Genomic DNA, 8,528 nt, shown 5'->3' on the forward strand with positions numbered 1-8,528 from the left:
ACAGTGTCAGACTTTATTTTTTTGGGCTCCAAAATCACTGCAGATGGTGACTGCAGCCATGAAATTAAAAGACGCTTACTCCTTGGGAGGAAAGTTATGACCAACCTAGACAGCATATTCAAAAGCAGAGACATTACTTTGCCAACAAAGGTCCGTCTAGTCAAGGCTATGGTTTTTCCTGTGGTCATGTATGGATGTGAGAGTTGGACTGTGAAGAAGGCTGAGCGCCGAAGAACTGATGCTTTTGAACTGTGGTGTTGGAGAAGACTCTTGAGAGTCCCTTGGACTGCAAGGAGATTCAACCAGTCCATTCTAAAGGAGATCAGCCCTGGAATTTCTTTGGAAGGAATGATGCTAAAGCTGAAACTCTAGTACTTTGGCCACCTCATGTGAAGAGTTGACTCATCGGAAAAGTCTCTGATGCTGGGAGGGATTGGGGGCAGGAGGAGAAGGGGACGACAGAGGATGAGATGGCTGGATGGCATCACTGACTCTATGGATGTGAATCTGAGTGAACTCGGGGAGTTGGTGATGGACAGGGAGGCCTGGCGTGCTGTGATTCATGGGGTCGCAAAGAGTCAGACACGACTGAGCAACTGAACTGTAAGTTATACAGATTTCTTGGAAACACGTATGAAAACACAATTAATTTACATTTTAACATTACTATAATTTTCCACTTTGAGTGTTTTGTTACAAAAATACATTTTGGGGGTGATGAAACTCCATACATATCTCAAATAGGACACCTAAAACCTGCCAGATATGGAAGAAGTAAACAGATTTAGTGTAATAAATAAAAAATGTCAAAACAGCTGATTATCTGACGAGTTCTATCATCTGGGCAGCAGTACTTAAATTTAACTATTAATTCTAAATAAGTCTGAATATAAGCAGATATATATTTCTTTATAGTGCAACTGTTGTATATGTCAACCACTGTCTTGTCTTGTCAAATGCTTCCACTCAGTCAGTTCCCTGCTAGGTGTTTGTATCCCACCAGTGTTCTTAAGTGTTCTGAGCCCTGAGAGCAGATGCTTACATGAGCAGCCAGATGACACCTCATGGCTTAGGCTGCACATTGCTCCTCTTAGGTGCTCAGCTGGTGATCCACTCTTTTCTCATTTGCCTTCATAGGTAGAGTCATTTTCCTTGGAACTGGGACTAAGATTAGGGCCTTCTCCTAGCAGAGTCTTTGGAGAATTTTTCCTCAGTGTTCACTCTCTCCCCTAGGAAACAGGTGGTCCTGAAGGAAAGTTTTCTTGACGAGCTCTCTAGTCTTTCCCATTCTATTGTTTTCCTGTATTTTTTTTGCATTGATCACTGAGAAAGGCTTTCTTATCTTTCCTTGCTATTCTTTGGAACTCTGCATTCTGATGGGAATTTCTCCCTTGCCTTTCACTTCTCTTTTCTCAGCTATTTGTAAGGCCTCCTCAGACAACCATTTTGCCTTTTTGCATTTCTTTTTCTTGGTGATGGTCTTGATCCCTGCCTCCTGTACAATGTCACAAACCTCCATCCATAGTTCTGCAGGCACTCTGTCTATCAGATATAATCTCTTGAATCTATTTGTCATTTCCAAGCTATGGTTTTTCTAGTAGTCATGTATGGATGTGAGAGTTGGACTATAAAGAGAGCTGAGCCCCGAAGAATTGATGCTTTTGAACTGTGGTGTTGGAGAAGACTCTTGAGAGTCCCTTGGACTGTAAGGAGATCTAACCAGTCCATACTAAAGGAAATCAGTCCTGAATATTCATTGGAAGGACAGATGCTGAAGCTGAAGCTCTAACACTGTGGTCACCTGATGTGAAGAACTGAGTCATTGGAAAAGACCCCGATGTTGTGAAAGATTGAAGGCAGGAGAAGAAGGGAACAACAGAGGATGAAATGGTTGTATGGCTTCACCAACTCAATGGACATGAGTTTGAGTAAACTCTGGGAGTCAGTGATAGACAGGGAAGTGTGTTGTGCTGCAGTCCATCAGGTTGCAAAGAGTCGGATACGACTGAGTGACTGAACTGAACTGAGCTGAAGGAAAGGTTAACTAGATTATTTCACCTCCAAATATTAATCAGTGAAAACAACATATTTCCTTCTCTCTGTTGTCAGCTTTTAAAGAAATACTCAAAAATAGCTCAAAGAGTAAAAATGAATTCATTGTCCAGAGGGATTTACACTGGGATTGATTATTCCCTGCGTTAGGGCTCTTGTAGGCCACGGGAATCCCTTCTGTCACCAAGCAAGTGGGAAGAACAGGTTGCTGAGACCAGAGTTCTGTCTGAATACAAGGATCTTAGAGCCATATGGTTCCAAATGGTGAGATCTAGAATATAGTCCTGTGTTGATATTTAGTCGCTAAGTCGTGTCTGACTATTTTGCGACCCCATAGACTATAGTCCTCAAGGCTCCTCTGTCCGTGGGATTTCTCAGTCAAGACTACTAGAGTGGGTTACCATTTCCTTCTCCAGGGGATCTTCCTGATCCAGGGATCGATCCTGCATCTCCTGCATTGGCCAGTGGATTCTTTAACCACTGAGCCACTTGGGAAGCCCTATAGCCATGACAGTAAATGACAAATACAAGCCGGTGTCTTGAGAACCAGCCTATTGTTGAAATTCTCTAGAGTGGCAGCAAGCCAGGATGTCTGGCTGGTTACATTTTGGGTGAAAAAGACAGCAGGTCATCATGATAGAATGAATACGGGTGGTTAAATAGCAACTAAAGTGGCTGGGTCTGGTGGTTAGATTCAGTGGGCAGGTAATTAGAGTCAGGCCTTTCCCTGCATACTTTCTTGACAGTGTGAACTGAGGAAAAGCAGAGGGAAGCATCTAAAGTTTACTTTGAATCTGTGAGGATATGGCACCGTGTGCCCTGATTCTTTTTCAGTGGTGGAATTTGGAGAAATTTGAACACCTGTGTCAGAGAGCTAAGATAACATGTGAGGAAGACTCTGGTGGGTGCAGCGGTGCCCAACATTTTTGGCAGCATGAACCAGTTTTGTGGAAGACAATTTTTCCATGGACCAGGTTGGGGTGATGGTTTTAGAATGATGCACCTTATTTCTATTATCATTACATCAGCTCCACCTCAGGTCACCAGGCATTAAATGCCAGAGGTTGGGGACCCCTGGTCTAGAGGAGCTAATTGTGAATTGTGTGGAGGATGGGGGGATCTTATCCTCCTGAATTGAATGTTTGGGCTCCAGGATTATTCTGGGAAATTTTAACCCTAAACCTTTTCCAGCCCAGGCATGACCAGAGATGATTGTGATGTTTGCTGAAGTGCCTTGGAAGAGTCTTTCTCTGAGATCTGTGTTCTAGATGGGCTTCCTTGGTGTCTCAGACAGTAAAGAATCTGCCTCCATGTGGGACACCCAGGTTAGATCCCTGAGTCACGAAGATCTCCTGGAGAAGAGAATGGCAACCTATTCCAGTAATCTTGCCTGGAGAATCCCATGGCAAGGATCCTGGTGGGCAGGTTACAGTCCATGGGGTCACAAAGAATCATAAACAACTGAGTGACTAACACTTTCACTTTATGGTCTAGATGCTAGACGATGTGAGGTGGGTTGGTACGTTAAAAGTAGATTCTTAGCTTCAGGGGTTGGTTGTCTGACCCTTAGTTCTTGGACTTACTGAGAAAGTTCTTCGGCAGCATAAGCTTCTCTTTCATAGATACAGGTCTTATACCCATGTCTATCAAATGCATCACTTGTGGCGGCTTGAATTGGGTACCCAGGTTTGACTTTCCACGTTTGGGAAGAGATGCATTCTCTTTGAAATCTCTTTTCACGAACAACTCCTGGATATGTTGGCACTTCCCCAAGAATGGGACTACTCTCTGCTTGTATTCACAGTGTGAGAGCCTCACTGGAATAGAATTTCTTTTTCTTTTCTTAATTAAATTAATTAATTTATTTTAATTGGAGGATAATTACTTTATAATATTGTGATGGTTTTTGCCATGCATTGACATGAATCAGCCTATCGAATAGAATTTCTGAGGCTTGTTTTCCTTTGCTGCTGCTAAGTCACTTCAGTCGTGTCTGACTCTGTGTGACCCCATAGACGGCAGCCCACCAGGCTCCCCTGTCCCTGGGATTCTCCAGGCAAGAACACTGGAGTGGGTTGCCGTTTCCTTCTCCAATGCATGAAAGTGAAAAGTGAAAGTGAAGACTCTCAGTCGTATCTGACTCTTAGTGACTCCATGGACTGCAGCCTACCAGGCTCCTCTGTCCATGGGATTTTCCAGGCAAGAGTACTGGAGTGGGGTGCCATTGCCTTCTCCGTGTCCTCCTTTACTTTTATTAAAAAAAGATGTGCAGTAAGGACTGCATTACTAGTACAATAAGTACATTAGATTGGATAATTGAAAGACTTGCAAGGCATCACAGATCATGACCTACAGAGGCAAATTATTTAGTACAGCAGGAGAAAGAGAGTGCAAGCAAGTATCTGGAGCCCAAGAAACTTCCCAGTGCGGCTCCCCATTCTTATTTGCACAAGGATGCATTTTGTCTCCAGACTGAGTTACCAAGAATTGTGTGATGATAGATTTTTGAGATAGGAATTTGAATTTCCATCTTCGTCTTTTATGACTCTCCTGGTCACATAGCCAAGCCAGGCTGTCTGACTGGTTACACTGGTATAAACAATCAATGCAAAAAAAAAAGAAACTGGTCCTGGCTGACACCAGGATAGTTCAAACTCTAAACAGCACATCATAAATCATTAGCTTACTGCCCTTAGCTTGGCTAAAAGTCAGAGCTAGAATCCCAGGCATTCCCAGAGATAAGCATAGAGCTGTCCTGGTCCAGCAGTAACATAATTATCCTATATAATCTATGCTTTGACTAATGGTCATAGTTTTTAAATTATATGTTGCATATTATTCTTTTCCCTGAAACTTGGGCAGGGAACCAAAAACTAAGAAAAGACATTTTCCGAAATGATACCTGTTTCCCAACAAGCATTGTTTTAAATAGGTGGTGTTTTAAATATGTTTTTAAACCAAGTTTAGTAAATTTCTAGCATAATCATGTACAAACTTAATAATAATTTTATCTCTTTCCATCAATAAAAAATTTGGGGAAGACAGAGTTGTTTTTTTTAAGAATTGAGACATAATTTACAAGCCATAAAGGTCATCCTTTAAAAGTATACAGTTCAGTGATTTTCAGTATATTCACAAGATTGTGTAAGAATTTCTACTATGTAATTGAAAATTTTCATCATTCCCAAAAGAAATCCTATACCCATTTTAGGGCATAGGACACTGCCTATTATGAACACTTCATATAAGTGTAACAATGCATGATTTTTTTGTAACTGATTTCTTTCACTTAGCATAATGCTTTCAAGTTTCACCTATGTTGTAACAAGTAACAGTACTTCATTTTTCTTCTTTAAAAAAAAAAAACCAGTTTAATTGAGACTATAATTTACATACTACTCAAATTCACAATTTAGAAAGTACAGTTCAGTGGCATTTAGTATGTTCAGAGTTGTACAACCATCAGCACAATCAATGTTAGAACATTTTTATCTGATCTTTGAGTGTATCTTATTTAGAGTTTCTTTCAAATTGTGGTGCTGGAGAAGACTCTTGGGAGTCCCTTGGACTGAACAGAGATCAAACCAGTCCATCCTAAAGGAAATCAGTCCTGAATATTCATTGGAAGGACTGATGCTGATGCTGAAGCTCCAATACTTTGGCCATCTGATGAGAAGAGCCGATTCATTGCAAAAGACCCTGATCTTGGGAAAGACTGAAGGCACAAAAAGAGGGGCAGGGGGTTGGGCAGCAAATGAGATGGTTAGATAGCACCACTGACTCAATGGACATGAATCTGGGCAAACTCCAGGAGACAGTGAAGGGCGGGGGAGCCTGGAATGCTGTAGTCCATTGGGTCACAAAGAGTCAGTCATGACTTAGTGACTAAACAACAGCAACAAAGATTTTTGAACATGTAGATGAATAATTTTCATCAGATTTGGGAAGTTTTTGGTCATTATTTCTTCAGATTTTTTAATGCTTCTTTCTCTTTCTTGTCTCCTTGGATTCTCAGTGTGCTATATGTTGGTACAGTTGATAGTGGCCCACAGGATTCTGAGACTCGATTCATTTTTTAAAAAATTATTTATTTGTTTGGCATTGTCAGGTCTTAGCTGTGGCCGTGCATGGGTGCTCTACTGCAGCATGGCAAGTTGTGGCTTAGTTGCCCTGTGGCATGTGGGATCCCATGTTAGTTCCTCAACCAGGGACTGAACCCATGTTCTCTGCATTGGAAGCAGATTCTTAACCACTGGACCACCAGGGAAGTCACTCTATTCATTTTCCTTTATTCTTTTGTCTTTCTGTCCTCAGACTAGGTAACCTCAGTTGACTTCTATTCAAGTTTTCTAGTTCTTTTTTCCTGCCTGTTCAAATCTTCTGTTGGGCTCCTAATGTGAGTTTTTTAGTCCAGTTATTATATTCTTTGGCTCTAGAATTTAGTGATTTTTTAAAAAATAATTTCTATTTTTAACTTATAATCTCTGATGAGGTATCATTCTTATGCTTTCCTGTGAATCTTTACATATGGTTTTTTCCCTTTATTTAAACACTGAATTTAAAGTTTTTGTCTACTAATTCCAATATCTGGGCTTCCTCAAAAGCAGTTTTTATTGAATGGTGCTTTCCATTTGTTGGTTTTGTTTGTTTTTGTCCTGTGTTTTGATCATACATTTTTCTTCAGTTTCATGTCTTATAATATTTTGTTGAAAACTGGACATTTAAAATAATATAGTGTGGTAACTCTGGAATTCAGATTCTTTTTGAGCTTCAGGGCTTGTTGTTTTTTGATGCTTTTATTGTTATTTGTAATTTTGTTTAGTGAGTTTTCAGAACCAGTTTTGTAAAGTTCTTATTCTTTTTCATATGTGGTCACTGAAGTGTCTACTTGATTAGCTTGGTGGTCAAATAATGATTGGACACAAATTGTCCTAAGTGTCTGGAATCAATAAGGATCCCAGTCTCTACTAAGTGCCTCTGTATATGTATTGGGGGCCTGCCTTAAACACTCAGCCAGGCATTTGACAATGAGACCTTAATCTTTACTTTTTCCTTGTGCAGAAACTCAAGGTCAGTCAAAGGCAAGAATTTAGGGCCTTCTTATATCTTTCCTGAGTATGCACATAGCCTTGTGAGTACACACAGCTCTACACATTCAAATGGCCTTCTAGATTCTCAGAAATCTAGAAAAATCCCAAGAAGATTTCCATGTTTTATACTAAAGTATATACAGCTTTTTAAAGACTTTATGGACTTTTACTTGCCAGTTTTTCCTTTTAAGCTTTTTGATTAATCTAGTTTTTCCCAATTCTTATCTGTTGCTTTAGACAACTGCATGTTAAAAAATTGTCTCTAATTGTTTTCAACAAGTGGCCCTATTTTTTTCTTCCATTTGAATGAATATGCTTATGGGTCTATCTTGGGTTAGTGTGATCCCTAGGGTTCTATCTAACTAGCTCATTAAATCTCCTCTTGTGTCTGAAAAGCTATATTATCTGTCCAGTCTCCTTTCACTCTTCCCCTTCCTCCTAAAACATGGGCTGATAAGTTTTCCCTCAGGATGTTTCTCTTCTTTAAAGATAAATCTGGCTTGATCTAAGACTCCTAGACATTTTCACCCAGGGCTCTTATACAGTATTTTGGCCAATGTTGGATTATTCACCTACTATGTCATTGACATAGAGCACTTGGGGATTTTTGAATATATCGTTTGGACTTCAAAATGTTGAGTTCTACAGGATAATGCCACAAGGGTAGCGGTGGGTCAAAATATAGTTTGATTATGCCAAGAGCTTCCCATAGACGCTTTAAGCAGACAATGGGCTATTAGTAGTATGTATATAAGCCGACCAAGTCATGTCAACTGACATTGGTTTGTTTGCCTAGCATTCTTTACCTTGATTATTGCTCTTTATCTACAAAAACATGATCTACAGGCATTAGGGTACATGACGCAGTGACAAGTTGGGCGTGTAGCCAAGCCATCATATTTGGACACTTTCTGTATAATTCAGCAAATAAGTTAATACTTACACAGTGATCTGTGACTCTGCTACTGAACAAAATTTTTCTTTGGCATTTGAGGAGCAATAGTTCCCACTTGTCATCTCTGAAAGCATCTTTTGTAACAAATTAACTGGAGGCAATACATGTGAAAGATAAAGGAAATGGGAGGGGGGCTGGAATAGAAATGGAATAGGAATGTGATATAGGTCTGACACCCATAAAAGAAAAAGAAGAAAGATTGGATAAGAAGAACCTCAGATTGTGGCTCAGATTCCCCAGGTTTGAGAAAGACTTGGCTAGCTATCAGGGAGCTAAAGAGCAAATATTCTCCTTTAGAGTTTCCAATACTGGGCAGAAAGAGCCAGGCCTTATGATTCGCCCCATGATCAATCACTTCCTGGAGCTGCTCAGGAAGAGTGTGGCCTCAAGTCAAACATTGAGAGATCCTGAAAGCATGGACAGTAGAGGCT

Source organism: Bubalus kerabau, chromosome 15 (assembly GCF_029407905.1).
Source record: "Bubalus kerabau isolate K-KA32 ecotype Philippines breed swamp buffalo chromosome 15, PCC_UOA_SB_1v2, whole genome shotgun sequence".
NCBI lineage: Eukaryota > Metazoa > Chordata > Mammalia > Artiodactyla > Bovidae > Bubalus > Bubalus kerabau.